This window comes from Coenobita brevimanus, chromosome 74, assembly GCF_032717465.1.
Source record: "Coenobita brevimanus isolate Jiangsu-jjx chromosome 74, ASM3271746v2, whole genome shotgun sequence".
Lineage (NCBI taxonomy): Eukaryota > Metazoa > Arthropoda > Malacostraca > Decapoda > Coenobitidae > Coenobita > Coenobita brevimanus.
The window spans coordinates 17,375,277-17,392,649 of record NC_137027.1 but is presented as its reverse complement, the minus strand read 5'-3'; the positions used below and the strand labels follow the sequence as shown (position 1 = coordinate 17,392,649).

The following is a 17,373-nucleotide window of genomic DNA, read 5'->3' as shown; positions in this document are numbered from 1 at the left end:
TGAGACATATAGTAGATGAAAAAATAGTGGTGAAATATTGAAAATAAATCGCCTAGGAAGAAGTGTTAAGGAGCCACCTGTATTACCTGGAATCACCTGGCCAGAAAGGTAATCAAACAACTGAATTTCGAAAAAAAAAAAGTTTAATTTGCAATACATAAATTTCCTTTTTAAAAATATTTATGATGATTTGCTACTCATATTCTTTTATTTTTGGTGCGTGATATATAACTTTTATTATTACTAGTAAAAACAATAAATGGATCAAATGTTTATTCTTGTTATCTTTATCTATCTGCCTGTTTATGTATCTGTGTTTATCTATCATTCTGTTTATCTTTCCGTCCGTTTTTCTATATCTGTTTGTCTGTCTGTTCATCTGACTATCTGCATATCGACGCATCTATGATGATATCTGTATATGTATGGTTTTCATTCAGTATATCTTTATCTGTCAGCTTCTCTGTCTGTCTATAGATGTCAAATTATTTAGCTGTCAGTCTGTCTATTTGTTCATCCATCCATCTTGATATCTATCTATCCATCTATTTATCAACGAATATAGTGTCAGTTTTGTTTTTGTTTTTCAGTCTACTAAATATCTTTTTTTTTTTTTTTTCTATGCAAGGAAGAAGGAACCAAAAGCCAGGAACCGGCAAACCATTCCTTCCAAGAAAAAAAGAATACAAAAGTGCCGAATTCAAGATCTATGTATCCATCCATCCATTTTTGTATTGATCAATCTATCCATCTATCTTTATTTATCTATGCATCTATCTGTGTATCTATTCATCCCTCCATCCATCCACCTACATATCTACAAGTATCTATCCATCTACTCATCCATCCATCTATCTATCCATCCATCTACCTACATATCCATCTATCTATCGTAACAACAAGGTGTGTGTGGAGTTAAGTGCTTGTCTCTGAATTCCACCAGCATTTACTCTCCTCACAATTGACACACTTCATTATCGTCTATTTTGCAGTGTTACGACTTTCTTCATTCAATTCGTACTGTAAAATGGTAGTGGTGGTGGTGGTAGTAGTAGTAGTAGTAGTAGTGGTGGTGGTGGTGGTAGCATGAGTAGTAGTTTCAAGTTCGGAACAGCTCTAGGTCTTGTGTTCCTCCTGACACCGTTTTTGTTCCAGCTGCCACCATTTCGTTCTCGCTGGAGCCTGGGAGTGTCAATACTTTGGTCCTGAACCGTCTCATGGTGGGGGCAGGTCTAGTTCCGGTGGCTAGGTGGGAGGATGGGGGTGCCGTCTGTTGGGTCAGGCTGGCTGGCGGGTCCAATACAAAATTCGTCCCTGTGGAAGATGTAGTTGTGATGATGATGATAAGGAAGAGGAGGAGGATGGTGATGATTGTGTTAATGGTTGTGATGATGATGTTAAAGGTTGTGATGATGATGGTGGTGGTGGTGGTGGTAGTGGTGATGCTGATGTTGAGGAAGAGGATAAAAACAAAGAATTATGATGATTGCTCTCTGCTTCCACTATCATCATCTATCTATTCTTTTCATCTTAACTTGGAGACAGAACTGCAAGGGGGAGTGGGGGGGCATGTAACGGGAGAAGAAGGACATGGGGGAATGATGTTTTTTTCTCGGCCCATCCCTCCCTCTCTCTCACCTGGCAACACACACACACACACACACACACACACACACACACACACACACACGTTCATAACACCCCTCATATCCACGCACAACACACTATCACATTAATTCACACACACACACACACACACACACACACACACACACACACACACACGTTCAAAATACCCCTCAAATCCACACAAAACACACTATCACATTAATTCACACACACACACACACACACACACACACACACACACGTTCATAACACCCCTCAAATCCACACACAACACACTATCACATTAATTCACACACACACACACACACACACACACACACACACACACACACTTCTCATACGTTAATAGGATCCAAGTGGGGCACAAACTGCTGCATCTTCATAATATACACAATTTTCAATATAAGGGGGTAATTTTTCGGTGTGTATAAAGAGAGGTGTCTTCACCCCCATTGAGCTCTGTAGTAACACATTTTGAAAATGACTTTTTTCCTAGGGACTTTTTAAGTTTTATTGGTAGACTAAACACTTCTTAAAAATAAATAAGGAAGAGGAATTTTGTTTTATTCCTGATACTTTTATTAACACGGAATAAATAATAACAATAATTATCTATAGAGCAGTATATGACATCCCATCTGTGTTCTGATTGGCTAGATATTATGACGTCACTAGCTCCGCCCCCTTACAACACTTGTGGCTGCTGGGCCAGCCGCCACAAGCGTGGCGGGTGTCAGCAGTGTTGCCCTTTCATGGGAATTTCCCACAAATTTGTGGGAGATTGACGGCTGCATGGGAGGTGTCCAGGGAATTAGATTTTTGTGGGAATTTTGTGGGAATTTCATTGAATTTGTGGGAACTTCCATATTCCAATGCATCAGTGAAGAGAATATTTTCTCAGATGAATGTAGTTCATACAAAAATCCGGAATCGTTTCAGTGTAAGATCGGTGGAAGCCATTCTGCAAATTCGCTATGGGTTAAAGATGGAATCCAGGATATGTGCAAGCTTCATACCAAAAAATAAAATGATAAGAGTTTCTGCAGCAAAGGTCTGCCAGAGACAAAGGACCAAGAACCGGGTGAGGAAATTGTTGCCCTGGACCTGTAGAGGTACAATTTGCATAGCAGTGAGTACTGCTGTGTGTGTGTGTGTGTGTGTGTGTGTGTGTTCTTACCTACCTAATTGTTCTTACCTAATTGTATCTTTACAGCAGTGGTTCTTAAATTATGGGTCGCGACCCAAATTTGGGTCGCAAAGCCATTTGGAGTGGGTCGCCAAGAGACAAATATATTACTGATATTATTAATGTTGTATACATTAATTTTTAACATATTACCGTACTTGTCGATACTTCACACTTTACATTCTCTCTCTCTCTCTCTCTCTCTCTCTCTCTCTCTCTCTCTCTCTCTCTCTCTCTCTCCCCTACAGTAGGCGATTGCATTTGGCTTAAAAAAAGATTATTACCATGCATACAACTGGGAGTAGCGTACCGGTAATGTACATTTTATATTTTAAAACTTAACCGTTTTCATTTCGGAGTAATGATGCCCAGATCATGGCTTACGTACGGTACCGAGGTCCAGAAGACATGGAAGAGGAATTTCTGTTCTGTCGGCCATTACACACGACCACAACCAGAGAAGATATTTTCAGTACTGTGGACACATTCTTCAAGGACGCAGAGCTTCAGTGGAATCAGTGTTTTATGTCTGTTGTGATTGTGCACCAGCAGTGCTGGGAGTACGTCATGGCTTCATTGCTAGACTTAAAGAAGAAAATCCATTCGTGCTGATTGTTCACTGTCTCCACCGTGAGAATCTTGCTTCTCAGGGGTTGTCACCTGAGTTACAGAAAGTGATGCAGGAAGTCATCCAGGTAGTCAGTTTCATTAATCTAAGGCTGTGCCCTCCAGGATCATCGGTCGGGTGTGTTTTGATTTTGGTTCAGAACATGTACACGTGTTGTACCACTCTGAGGTTAGGTGGCTGTCACGAGGAAGGGTGCTCCAATGGTTGCCTGAAATGCGGAACGAGACTGAGATATTTCTAGCAAAAAAGAATCATTCACTGGCCCCAAAGATTCTCTGATTCAAAGAAGGTATGCAAATGGCTTATCTTGCAGATATCTTTGCTGAGATTAACGCCTTGATCATTTCAATGCAAGGTCACGATCAGACATTAGTTGGGCTGTCAGAGAAGGTAACTGCATTCAAGGGGAAACTGAAGCTGTGGAAGAGTAAAACTGAGACTGGGAAGACTGCGTCGTTCCATCTTTGCGTGAATTTCTGGAAGACGAAAAATTTTCTCTCACCCAGGTCCAAAGCATCATTGTGGAACATATCTCCAGACTAATCGAAGAGTTTTTCACTACATTCCTGAGAATGTGAGAAATAAGCCTGTGTAAGAAATCCCTTCAGCATTGAAGCTGAAGATTTACCTGACGAGATTTCGAACATCAGCTACCTCCAGGAGCAGCTCATCGAGGCTCAGAATGATGAAACACTTCGTTATCATTTCAGGAAACAAAACGAATCACTGAGCTCATTCTGGATCAGAGTTTACAAAGAAAAGAAAATCCTTGGAGGTGAAGCCCTGAAAGCACTCCTTCCCTTTGCTACAACTCATCTGTGTGAGACAGGATTTTCTGCACTCACAAAGTACAGAAACCGTCTACAACCAGAGCATGACCTAAGATGCAGTGTCATCTAAATCACCCCGGTTTGAGAAGCTGATTGAAACTTTTCAGTGCCAGGGATCTCACTGATTATAGTACTTTATGTCTCAGACAACATCCAAAATAGTGACTCTCTCCTTAATGGTCAGAGTAAATAGGTGTATCATGAACATGAATGAATTATTTTGATTTTCAGATCTTCGATTTATTTGTTTCCTGCCAAAATGTGTGTTAGTTCTTAGGAAGTACATATAATAAAAATGAAATTTATTTATTATGACCAATAAAATATTGAAATAGTACTTTGGTTTTAGTCACATGATATGACACATATGTTTGTTTCAGTTCTGGTGCAGAGTAAGTTTACGAGGGTTTGGATCGCCATATAGACCATCTTATGGATTTTGGGTCGCCAAGAAAAAGGTTAAGAACCACTGCTTTACAGGAATGAGTCAAGCTCGTACTGTCTCGTGTCTTAAACCATATTTATCGTACATGTCCTTAAATTTGCGGATTGTTTTGGCACACACTATTTCATTCGGTAGTGCATTCCACTGATCAATTGCTCTGTTTGGGAAACTGAATATCCTTACGTCTTTATCACCTCTCTTCTTATGCAGTTTTTTGCAGTGTCCTCTTGCTGATGCTTCCCCATAGGTTAAGTAATCGTTTATGTCTATTTTCTCCTTCCCTGATATGCATTTATATAGCATTATCATGTCACCTCTTTTCCTTCTCCCCTGCAGTGTTGGTAGATTCAGTTTATTTAGTCTTGTTTCGTAGCTTAGATCCCTTAAGCGTGGTACCCATCTTGTAGCGGCCCTTTGAATTTTATCAATCTTGTCTATGTGTTTTTTGAGATGAGGACTCCAGACTACTGATGCATACTCCAGGGTTGGTCTGATGAATGATATTATTATCCTTCTTAGTATGTCTTCATTTATGTATGTGAATGCTATTCTCATATTCGCAAGCAGTGTATATATGTTCCGTACCTTCTCACTGATGTGGTCAGCTGGAGATAGTCTGTTATTGATAATCACACCTAGGTCCTTCTCTCTTTCTGATGTGTGTAGGGTTTTATTTCCTAACGTATAATCCCAATCAGGTCTTTTTCCACTTTTACCAAACTTGATTACATGACACTTGTCCACATTGAATTCCATTTGCCATGTACTACTCCATTCATGAAGTTTATTTAATTCTTCTTGTAGCTCTTTACAAGAGTCTGTGTTAGTAATTCTCTTTTGTATTTTTGCATCATCTGCAAACATATTTAGATAGCTTTCATTTCCAGTGTTACTGTCTATATCATTTATATACACTAAAAACATGATTGGTGTCAGCACTGAACTCTGTGGTACTCCACTAGTCACTTCTTTCCATGATGAGTAATTTCCCCTTAGTACTGTTCTCATTTACCTTTTTATGAGAAAATCTTGCATCCAACAATACAGTTTGCCTCGAATTCCTCCTTGATGGTACAGTTTCCATAAAAGTCTTTGGTGTGGTACTGTGTCAAATGCTTTCTTGAAATCTAAATAGGTACTGTCCACCCATCCTTCTCTTTCCTGTATTGTGTCTGTTACTCTGTCATAGTAGCTCAAGAGATTAGTAACACATGATTTTCCTTTTCTGAAACCAAACTGTCTTTCTGTTATCATATTGTTTTCTTCTAGATGATTTACCGAAGCTTTTCTTATAAGGTTTTCTAATACATTGCTTACAACACTGGTCAGTGATACTGGTCGGTAGTTGAGTGGATTTTGTCTATTCCCTTTCTTGAATAAGGGGACAAAGTTTGCTTTCTTCCAAATACCAGGTAGTTTACCTTGACTCAAGGATTTCTTGAAAATTAAAAATAATGATTCACTTAACTCCTTTGCACATTCTCGTAGCACCCAACGTGAAATTTCATCAGGACCATTTGCTTTTCCTCTGTCAAATTTACTTAACTCCTCCTGTATTACCTTTTCTGATATTTATATATCTGGTAGTATGTGTTGCCATGCATGTTCCACATAGTCCCTCTCAAAAAATTTTTCTTCTGTAAAACTGACTGGAAATTCTTATTTTGTGCTTCACAAATATCCTTCTCTTGTGTATAGGTGATTCCATCGTCCATAATGGATTGTATTTTATCTTTTACTTTGATTTTGCTTCTGATGTAGCTGTAAAATAGCTTCGGTTGATCACTACTTTTATTTATGATACCCTCCTCAAACTGTTTTTGGTCCTTATTCTTGTATAATCGTTTCTTGCCTGTTTGTAATTATAATATGCCCTTTCACTATTGTGTCTTCCGTATCTATTCCACAACAAATCTCTTCTTTCTTTTGATTTTTTACATTCTGTATTGAACCATTTCTTTCTTTTCTTTTCTGCTTCTTTGTGCTGTGGGGTGTACTTCTGGACTCCTATTTCATAAAAATCACAGAATTTTTTATATACAGCATTTAAATCTTGTCCTCTAAGCTCCTTTTCCCAATCAGTTTCTAAGAAGTACTTCGTTAGGTCATGATAATTTCCCTTTTTATAGTTTAGGTTCTTTTTGTAACTTTCATTGCTGTTAACTATGTCATATGCTATCCTGAAGTTTGCAATTTAGTACTGCATGGTCGCTTTTGCCAAATGGAGGGTGATATATTAAACTGTCAATATCATTTTCTTGCCTAGTAAATATGAGATCTAGCATTGAGGGTACATCGAGTCCTCTTTTTCTGGTGGTTTCCCTCACATGTTGCGTTAGGAAAAACTCTTGCACGAGATCCAGGAGCTTTTGGTCCCAACAGCTTTCTTGGCTTATACCTAGAGTATTCCAATTTCCAGTTAGTATAATCCTTTCCGATTTCTCTTCCATTTTATGTAGCAATGCTCTTAAACTCTGAATTGTACTCTCTGCCAGTTCCTCATATTCGTCTCTTTCCCATGTGTTTGATCTGGGTGGCATGTACAAATTGGCTACAATTACTTTCCCTTCAGATGTATTGATCTCTACTGCAATCAGTTCTACTTGTGAGGGTATATCTAGGTCTATTTCTTTGACTTTTAGATTTTTCTTAGTTAATATTATACTTCCTCCTCTTTTTTTTAGTTCCTATCTCTTCTCCATATATTATATTCCTCTAAGTTTAGTATGTCATTTGATATCCTTGGTGTTAATTTTCTTTCAGTTAGGCATATTATATGTGGTTCATTTTCTCTGACAATCATTCATCTCTAATATTATAGTTACCATTCCATCCACATTTGAGTACATCAACTTAATCATCTTGTTTATATACTTGTCATGACATGGTTCTACTACCTTCCTCCTTTTTATTCCCGCCTGTTTATGTACCACTTTCGAACCTGCAATCCTATTACTTTGCAAAAAAATTTATTCTTCTCCTGATCTTCCCTCATTTGTTTTTGCTTCCTCCCTCTTCTCTTTCAGTAATTCCAGTTCATCTTGTGTTAGGCATCTTTTTATCCATACATTTTTGAACTCCTCTTTTTCCATAAGATTCTTTGCATTTTTTAGTATCTCCTCCACGGTGTTTACACTCTGGAAGGTTACCTTTAGAGGTCTTGACTTGCTTCTCTCGTATTTCCCTAACCTTTTGTGTTCCTCTATGTCTTTACTACAGATTTCCTCTGATACTTCTTTCAATAAGCTCATTACATTTGCCAACTCCTTTTTGTCTCTTGAGATCTTGTTTTTTACTTCTTCCTCTTCTGTACCAGTGATTACTATAGATTTATTGATATCTACTGAATATCTGACTAACTTTGGATTGTTTTCGATTATCCTTTTCACTTCCTTTTTAATGCTTTTTTCTTCCACCCATGTTTCTAAGTCTTTCTTTACTTTCACCATTTCAGCATACGCGGTTTCCACATCATTTTTGTAGCTTTGCACAGCTTCATTCACCTGTGTTATCTTCTCCTCAATATCACTGCTCTGGTCTATCAGACTGCTTACTCGCCTAATTGTCTCTGTATCATTTTTGAACTCTTCCATAAAACTCTCGTGATTGACTACTGTACTTGCCATTTCACTCATTTTCCTCCTAAATGTACTCACTTCCACTGTTAGTTCACTGATGGTAGTGTCTTTCTTGTTGACCTCCCTTCCTAGTTTTTCTATTTCTTCCTTTTGCAAGTGGATCTGCTTCTTAATTTCATCACTCTCATTCTAAAAAGCCATCTCCAGTCTGTGTACACGCTCCACCAGTTTATTGTGAGTCTCCATTTCAACCAGTGTGTATGTGTGTGTGTGTGTGGGTGGGTGGGTGTGTGTGTGTGTGGGTGTGTGTGTGGGTGTGTGTCTGTGTCTGTGTGTGTGTGTGTGTGTGTGTGTCTGTGTGTTTTATTAGTGCGGTCCGAAATTATTTGTGGGAATTTTTGTGGGAATTGAACATCAATCTATGGGATTTTGTGGGAGAAATTAGGTAGGATTCATAGGAAATATAGTTTTTAGACGTGGCAACACTGGGTGTGGGTGGGAATTCAGTGTGGAACAAGGTGGATGAACGCCATGGCTCCTTTCGCTCTGCTCTGCATTTTACTGGCTGTCCTTCCTGCTTTGAGTTCGGGTACTGTAATTTATGATTTTTTTTTTTTTTTTTTTTTTTTTGAGATTCGTGATGTTAAGTGCCTTTTGAAATTTCATATAGCTCTTCACTAGTGATTTATTCTATCCGCACATCGATATCATCTCGTGTCTTATAGATACAAAGTACCGGATGTCGAAATGGGATTTTAAACTTGATATCGTTGCACATTTTCCTCAGCGGTTTATTCTAACCATTGCACATTGATATGCTCTTGCATTAGAGCATCCTGTTACAATAATAAACAATATGAATAATGCTTAGTAGTGGAGAGATATTTTATGCAGAAATATAATAATAATACATAATAAAAATAAAAATTGTAATAATAATAATAATAATAATAATAATAACAATACATCGCTAAAGAAGAGCTGTTACGAAGCCTACTGTTCCACTAAAAATAAAAATCTACGTTTTGTATAAGGTTGCTTATTTTCATGCCTTTACACACACACACACACACACACACACACACACACACACACACACACACACACACATTTCTTTTTTATGTCAGTCATTTATCTTATTGTACAGTATTTGTTTCGCTGTTTTTTTTTTTTCACTTTAACACTACTATTATTATAAGTATTAGTATTAGTATTAATATTAGTATTATCATCACTACTACTACTACTACTACTACGACTACCACTACGACTACTACTACAACAACAACAACTACTACTACTACTACTACTACTAATATTACTACTACTGCTACCACCATTATTATTATTATTATTATTATTATTATTATTATTATTATTATCCTCACCATTATTCCATATGGTGGGGATATAGGAATCGCCCCTGTCCGTCCGTCTTTCCGTCCGGGCCTGTATCTCGTAAACTACCAGGTGGATTGGCTTCCTATCACACAGAAAGATAGAGTATGTGTCGTAGTTGATGCCCGTATAGGTAAAATTGCCATATTGTCTGTACTTCACGAGCTATGACCATATAAGGAAAAATCTGTCTTGTTACCTCCGCCAAGGAGGTTATCTTTTACCTCGCGTTGGTTGGTTGGTTTGTCTGTCTGTCTGTAGGTTAGCAGGATTACTTAAAAAATTATGAGCGGATTTTAATTAAATTTTCTGGAAGGGTGGGTCATGGGCCAAGGAAGAATGGTTAAATAATGAAGCGGATCCTGATCCGAAGTATGTCACACAATATATCTAAAAGTTCGCAATGAGTTTCAGTGATATTTTATGGGAAGATGGGCCATTGGCCAAAAACGAACTGATTAAACATGAGGGCAGATCCGGATTCTATATCCACTAATTCGGATCCGGTTCCTTTTTAATGGCAATGGTATTGGCGGAGGTATGCGCTCTCTGAGCGCTTTCTACTGTTATATTTTGGAAACTTCTCGCTGGATTCTCTTCATATACTACAGAAAAATACAGTATAAGCTCTGGTTTATATATATATATATATATATATATATATATATATATATATATATATATATATATATATATATATATATATATATATATGAAACTGCCACATTGTATTTACGACCTGTATCCATACAAGGAAACTAATCTGTAAATAGCTGTATCTCGGAAACTACTCGCTGGATCATCTTAACGTCGTAAAGAAGAAGAAGCGGTGCCAAGGAACAGCAAACCCATGTCCGACAGTCATTTCAGTGATGACTTATACTCACAACAGGATATCTAGTGCATGATGTCACATTAAATCTGCATTCAATCTGGTGAAAATTGACGATTTTTAGCCCATTTGAAATTTTAGGCCAGACCCACCTGACACTGATCCTCATATCGCTAACTGGGGGGGTGACCCCCTGATGTAATGAAGCATGATATAGGATGCAAATTTGAAAGATGCACCTTTAGGTTTTGGTTTCATGTCGATCTGACGAATTTGAAAGGAGGTATTACTATTTTTTTCCCCGCATTTTTGTGGGTCTACAGCCTGGGCCTTGGCCCAGTTTGGTCCAAAATTTAAACAGGTGTTCAGAAGGTCGTAGCCCATCATCCCGGTAATTTTAGTTAAAATCGCACCACTAGTTTTTACGTAAAGTCGTTAACAGACAAACAAACAAACAAACAGACAAACCGAATGAAAACAATGGCCTACCAATCTCCGAGCCCCTTCGGGGCGGGTACGTGTAAAGATAGTGTACGAGTCCTAGTTTATGCCTCTTTGAATAGATGAAACTGGCATAACAATTAGCGCATATCTATATATTCTTTACCGGGTGATGGGGATACGTCTTTGGTAAAGACTTGTTATTATTGACGTTATCATTATTGTTATTACTACTACTACTACTACTATCATAACTTATCACTCACTACTGTTACTATTATTATTACTGTTATCATTATTAATATAATTGTCACTATCATTACTACTGTTATCATCACTACTACTGTTATCATTATCACTACTATTATCATCACAACTCTTATTACTATTATTATTATTATTATTATTATGATGATGATGATGATGATGATGATTATTATTATCATCATCACTAACATTATTATTATCACTACAGCTATTAATATTATCACTACTACTAGTATGATCCTACTACTATTATTATGTCTAATATTGTTATTATCATACCAAAAGGTGACGACTAAGGACTGAACAAAGGACATGGTGCTGATGGCTACATGGAATGTAAGGGGTGCAAATGATGTGGTGAAGGAAAGAGAGATTGTCCAGGTGCTTGAGGGTGCGAAAGTGTATATATTTGGATAAACTGAAACTAAATGGGGAAATGAGAGTGTGAGAGAATGGGAGTATGGATGGGGGTATATGCGCAGGAGTAGGTGAGAATGAGAGGGCAAGAGAAGGAGTGTGTATTGTTGTAACAGATGGAAGGAGAATATGAGAGGGTATGGATCAGTTGGCTCAAGGATTGTGTGGGTAAGATTGAAAGTTGGACTACAAATGTGGGTGACTGTGTGCGAGAATGCGCCAACACAAGATCGTGCAAGCAGAGTGAGAGAAGAGTTCTGGACATGTGGAAACTTGCATGGAAAAGTTTGAAAGGAATGAGTATTTTTGATTGAAGATGAGATTGGAAAAGTAGGGAATGTGATGGTGGATGGAGTAGTTGGTGAGTAGGGTGTGCCTGCAGAGATGGACGCGAATGGCTGTGCTTTAGTGGACATTTGTGCCGGGAAAGGGTTGGTGATAGCCAATACCCAATTCAGGCACAAAATGATCCAAAGGTGTATACATGGCGAGGGATGAGAAGGGTGGGTGGTAAACTGAAAGAACGAAAGGCAATAATTAATTTTGTGTGTGTACATGACAGGATAAGGAGGTGTGTACTAGATGCAAGAGTATATAGGGGTTTGGGGAGTGGACTTTCCGACCACCAAAAAGTGATGGTTAGAATCAAGGTACAAATGAAATGGAGAAGTAGAAGAAGGGACAGACAGGAGGAAGTAGTTAATACAAGGAGAGTGGAAAGGTTACAAGAGGATGAAAAAAAGACAAAATATAAAAGGGAAGTGGAGGAGCGATTGGGCAAATATCGATTGAAGCAGATGGGGGACGTGGAAGGGGTGTGCAAGATATTCACAGAGGAAATCTGTGCAGCATGTGAGGTGATGTGTGAGTTGAAGAGAAGAAAAAAATGGGGTGCAGGGAACAGCATGGTGGAATGAAGAGGTGAGAGAGGCTGTGGCACGAAAGAAAGCATATAGTGAGTGGATTTAAAACGGGCGTGGAAGACGGTGACAGATGGAAGAGAGAGTTATATGGAGAGAGGAAGAGAGAGGTGAAAAGATTAATAAGAGAGAGTAAGAAGAAAGTAGATGAGGAATTTGGAAGGAATTTGAGTGTAAAGTGGAGAAAATGCAAGAGAATATTCTAGAAAGAGGTAAAGAAAGTTAGACAGGGTGCCAAAGAAGTTAGCTGGGGAGTGAAATATAAAACTGGTATATTCCTAGTGGAGAAGGAAGAAAAAGTGAGCAGATGGAGAGGACATTTTAAATAACTGTTGAACATAAAGAATGAAAGTAATGCGAGTATAAGTGGCTGGGGAATGGCTGGGAGAAGGAGGGAGGTGAGAAAACAGGAAGAAATCAGTAGGATGGAAGTTGTGGAAGCAATGAAGACAGTAAAAATGGGGAAACCAACAGGAGTTCATGGAGTGTGTGTTGAAATGCTGAAGCATGGGGGAGAGATAGTAATAGAATGGATGAGGATGATGTGCAGATTGGCCTGGGAGGAAGGTGGAGTCCCTGAGGATTGGAAATCAGGCATAATTATTTCCCTGTACAATGGAAAAAGGGAAAATGTTAATCATAGGGTGACTTGTCTTCTCAGTGTAGTAGGAAAAGTATACGGTAGGATACTTATTGACAGAGTTAAGGGAATAACAGAGGAATTAGTTGGAGAAGAACAGGGAGGTTTTAGGGAGGGAAAAGGTTGTGTAGATCAGATATTCATTCTTTAACCTTTACTGGAAAAATTTATAGAGCAAGGAAAGAAGTTGTATGCAGCCTTCATGGATTTGGAGAAAGCATATGACAGGGTGGATAGACAAGGATTGTGGAAAGTATTAACAACATATGGAGTAGATGGGAAGTTGTTCAATGCCGTGAAGAGTATGTATGAGGGTGCATAGGCTGCAGTGCGTGTGAATAGTGAACTGGGTGAATTTTTCTATTTGAATATCGGATTGAAACAGGGATGTGTCATGTCTCCATGACTGTTCAATCTGTATATGGATGAGGTTATAAAAGAACTACAAAGTAGGGCAGTGGATGTTGGAGCTGCCCTAGTGAGAGAGGGTAGTGTCTGGAAACTCCTTGTACAGTACTGTTGTTTGCACCTGATACTATGTTGTTAAGTGAAGACGAAGGGGAGCTGCAAGGCTTGGTGGATGAGTTCGGGAGAGTGTATAAGAAACGGAATCTAAAGGTGAATGTAGGGAAGAGCAATTTCATGGTCTTCGGGAGAAATGAAGTCAGTGAACGTACAGTGAGGTTGGATGATGAGGAAATGGAAAATGTGTGTGTGTTTAAGCACTTGGGTAGTGTGATGAGTATGGATGGAAGTTTAAAGGATGAAGTGCTTGATAGGGTACAACAAGGAAGAAGGGTTGCTGGTTCCTTGAAGGCAGTGATAAGAAACAGAGGATTCAGCATGGAAGTGAAAAAGATATTACATGACAGTATTGTTATACCAACCCCTACGTATGGAAGTGAAGCTTGGACCTTCTTGGAGGGACAGAAGTCAAAAGTGAGAGCAGTGGAAATGAGTTTTTTGAGAAGAGCATGTGGAGTCACATGAAGAGACAGACTGACAAATGAGGAAGTGAAAGAGCGTTGTGGTGAGGACGTGGATATGATAGGAAGTGTTATGAGAAACACATTGAGGTAGTTTGGCCATGCGGAGAGGGTGGAGAGTGAGAGACTGACGAGAAGAGTGTATGTGACCGAGGTGGATGGGGGGAGAGGGAGGGAGAGGCCAAGGATGAGATGGAAGGATGAAGTGGAGAAGTATATGAGGGAAGGGGGTGTGAGCTGGGAGCATGACAGTGAAATGGCGAGGGACCGGGCGACATGAAGGCAAATTGTTTGTGGCCACCCCTTACGAGATTGGGGCGTCTGGCAATAGATAAATAGATTGACACTAATATTGTTATCACTACTGCTATTATTATTACCATTATTACTATTGTTATCATTAGAACCACTATTATTATCACTACTATCATTTTCACTACTACTATTATTACCATCATCAGTACTACTATTATTATCATTACAACAATTATTATTAATCCGCCCCATCCCGACCACTTTTCCACCACTGACTCTCCCCAAGCCCGACCATTTTAGGAAAATTTTTTTTTTGGCTCAAACCTTCACTTTTGGTGAGAAACATCGAAAATTCATAGAGAAATCGCTCACCTGAGGTTTAAAATACTCATTACAGGTAGGAGAGCCTCCTTACCTTATTGGGTTTTCTATCAGGCTGGCACCAAAGAAAACGAGTTCTATGGGAGGATAACTATTTCACACCACTCATAAACGGTATTTATTTATTTACTGTTACGAATTTATATGTAGTACAAGAGTATATTGGATTTCAAGGAGTAATATAGGCATTATAAGCATTGTTTCACTCACTAATACCTGACCTGTTTTTGCCACATTACCTGATCATCATTTCTAACTGTTTCTTCCTCTAATGCTATGTAAAGTTTGTCCTCCACATTGTCATTGATTGGGGAATCACTCTGGCCCTGAATTTCGTACCGTGGCATGACATGGCTATACTGGCCAGGTCACTGATAACAGGTGAATTGCTGAGACAATGGCATGCAGGGGGGGGGAGGAGGTCATGCTGGGTAAGGCATTGTCTCTGCCTGGCATCTTGTTGAGGAAGGTGTCACGTGTATATGTACCAATAATGACTCGCGAAAATTGAAAATTGTGCAAATTAGGGACCTTGCTTTTTTTTTGCGTTTATGTACGTCGATGGGATTGGCAGACAAAACGTGTGGACGTAAAAGAACGTTGATGGGACGCCACAGGTTAATATCACTACTTCTGTCAGTACTATTATATCCATCACTACATCTATTATTATTATCACTACTACGATTATTATCACTATTACTATTATCATTATCACTACTGCTATTATAATTATCATCATCACTACTAATACTATTTTTACTTCTTAACCCACAACAGGTGAGAGTAAGCGCTCGTGTAATGCCTGGAACTGCTGCTACACGCGTGCAGACGGCACGTGTTACTGCCATTTTTTCTGCCCCTTACATACGAAGAGGTCGTCCGAGGAGCCCACCACGACCTCAACGACAACGAAGACGACCAGGACGACTCGAGGTGACCCCAGCATCGGCAGTGTGAGTGGTGGTAAAGGTCGTCGTGAAGCCCCCAGTGGTCGTCGCGCAGTATGGCAGTCGTAAGCAAGAACTCGGCTCCATTATCCTCAACAAGAACGACAAGAACACCAACAAAAACAACAATAACAGAACAACAAGAATGACAAGTAAACAAGAACAAAGAACAAGGACAACATTATCACCACAACAACTACAAAAACAACAAAGTAAAAAAACAAAAACGAAACAACAAAAACAATAAGAAGAAAGCATCAACAACAAAAACAACGACAAATATAGTCCTTTCACCTTAGCTTGGCCCAGATTTTCGTCCTTCTGTAGTTTATTTCACGTAGCTCAGTGGCAGAATAAGACAATGCTACGGCTCTACATCCGTCCCATAGCACTTCTTCGTGATTAGCAATTTGAAGGGGTTAATGAGGGCTATATATCCCCCTCTCCCTCGTTCCAACATTCCCTCCTGCGCATAATAAAATCTCTTGGATGTGATATGGATTACATGGAAAGTTAAAAAAAGTAAGATAATGCTCTCTCTCTCTCTCTCTCTCTCTCTCTCTCTCTCTCTCTCTCTCTCTCTCTCTCTCTCTCGCTCGCTCGCTCTTGTCAAATATATTGTTCAGAGAGTGAAATACCATGTCTCACTATCCTGTGTGGTGTGATGCTGTTATTACTCACGTGTGGTAAAATAATGCTAAACATGCATCATCTCTACATACTGGTAATGGAGGAAGGTCCTTTTAAATGACAGTTTTACTGATTAATCTAATGGCGTTATTTTGAATTTTGTCCAACTGCTTCAATGCAACCGCTCCATATCCACACCAGATTGGTGAACAGTGTTCTGAGAACGCACATGATTTTTGTATATTGTGGCCAACTGCTCGTCGGTGAAAAATTCACGAACTCTGTACAGAAGTCGCAGTTTTTTAGAGGAATTTTTAGAAAACGATTAAACATCAGCTGTCCAGCTTAGGTTGGTGTTTGGTGTGACACCTAGGATATCAGTTGTAGTGGATATGAGAATATTAACATCATTTAAATTTATGTGGAAGTCTGAGGGATTCCTTCTGTTGGAGAAATTGCTGTATTTAGTTTTCAGAGCATTAATGAGACTGGATTTATTTTGCCCCCACTAATAATTTTAGAAAGGTCCTGGTTCACAGAAATGTCTATGTTTATTTGGGAGTTTATAATAACAGATTGTGTAAAGGAGGTACTAAATGTGAAAGAACTATGAAGTGTTGAATCTTAAGCATAAGAGTTTACTGGGTTGTGAGTGAGAGATAGGAGGTAATTTATATGAATGAGAAATAGGGTTGGGGCCAAAACTGATCCCTGGGGTATGCCAGCATTTATGGAATGAAACGGAATATATTCCATCTACCATGACTCTTGTTGTATTTTTCTGTTATGAAGGTAAGAAGAAATTAGAGGAACCAGTGATGCAAGGGCATAATGTGACATGTTAGACAATATTGGCCAGTGCCACACTGTCAAATGCTTTTAAAATATCAAGTGCTATTGTGTGCATTTCACCATGTTGATCAATTGCTTTGTTAATATAATGGGTAAGAAGGCAAAGAA

The 17,373-nt window shown here is 38.9% G+C and overlaps 1 long non-coding RNA gene across 2 annotated transcripts in view; it reads left to right on the top strand.

Moving 5' to 3' along the window:
- Positions 1-16,406, top strand: part of LOC145407671 (uncharacterized) — a 55,736-nt gene extending 39,330 nt beyond the window's left edge. The window contains exons 1-2 of one of the 2 annotated variants that reach the window (XR_013898782.1): positions 8,822-8,885; positions 15,614-16,406. This is a non-coding gene — a long non-coding RNA (uncharacterized LOC145407671). Of the gene's footprint in view, positions 1-8,821; positions 8,886-15,613 lie in introns of those variants that run through there. The other variant, XR_013898781.1, reaches the window with a different exon arrangement.
- Positions 16,407-17,373: the final 967 nt, after the last annotated feature.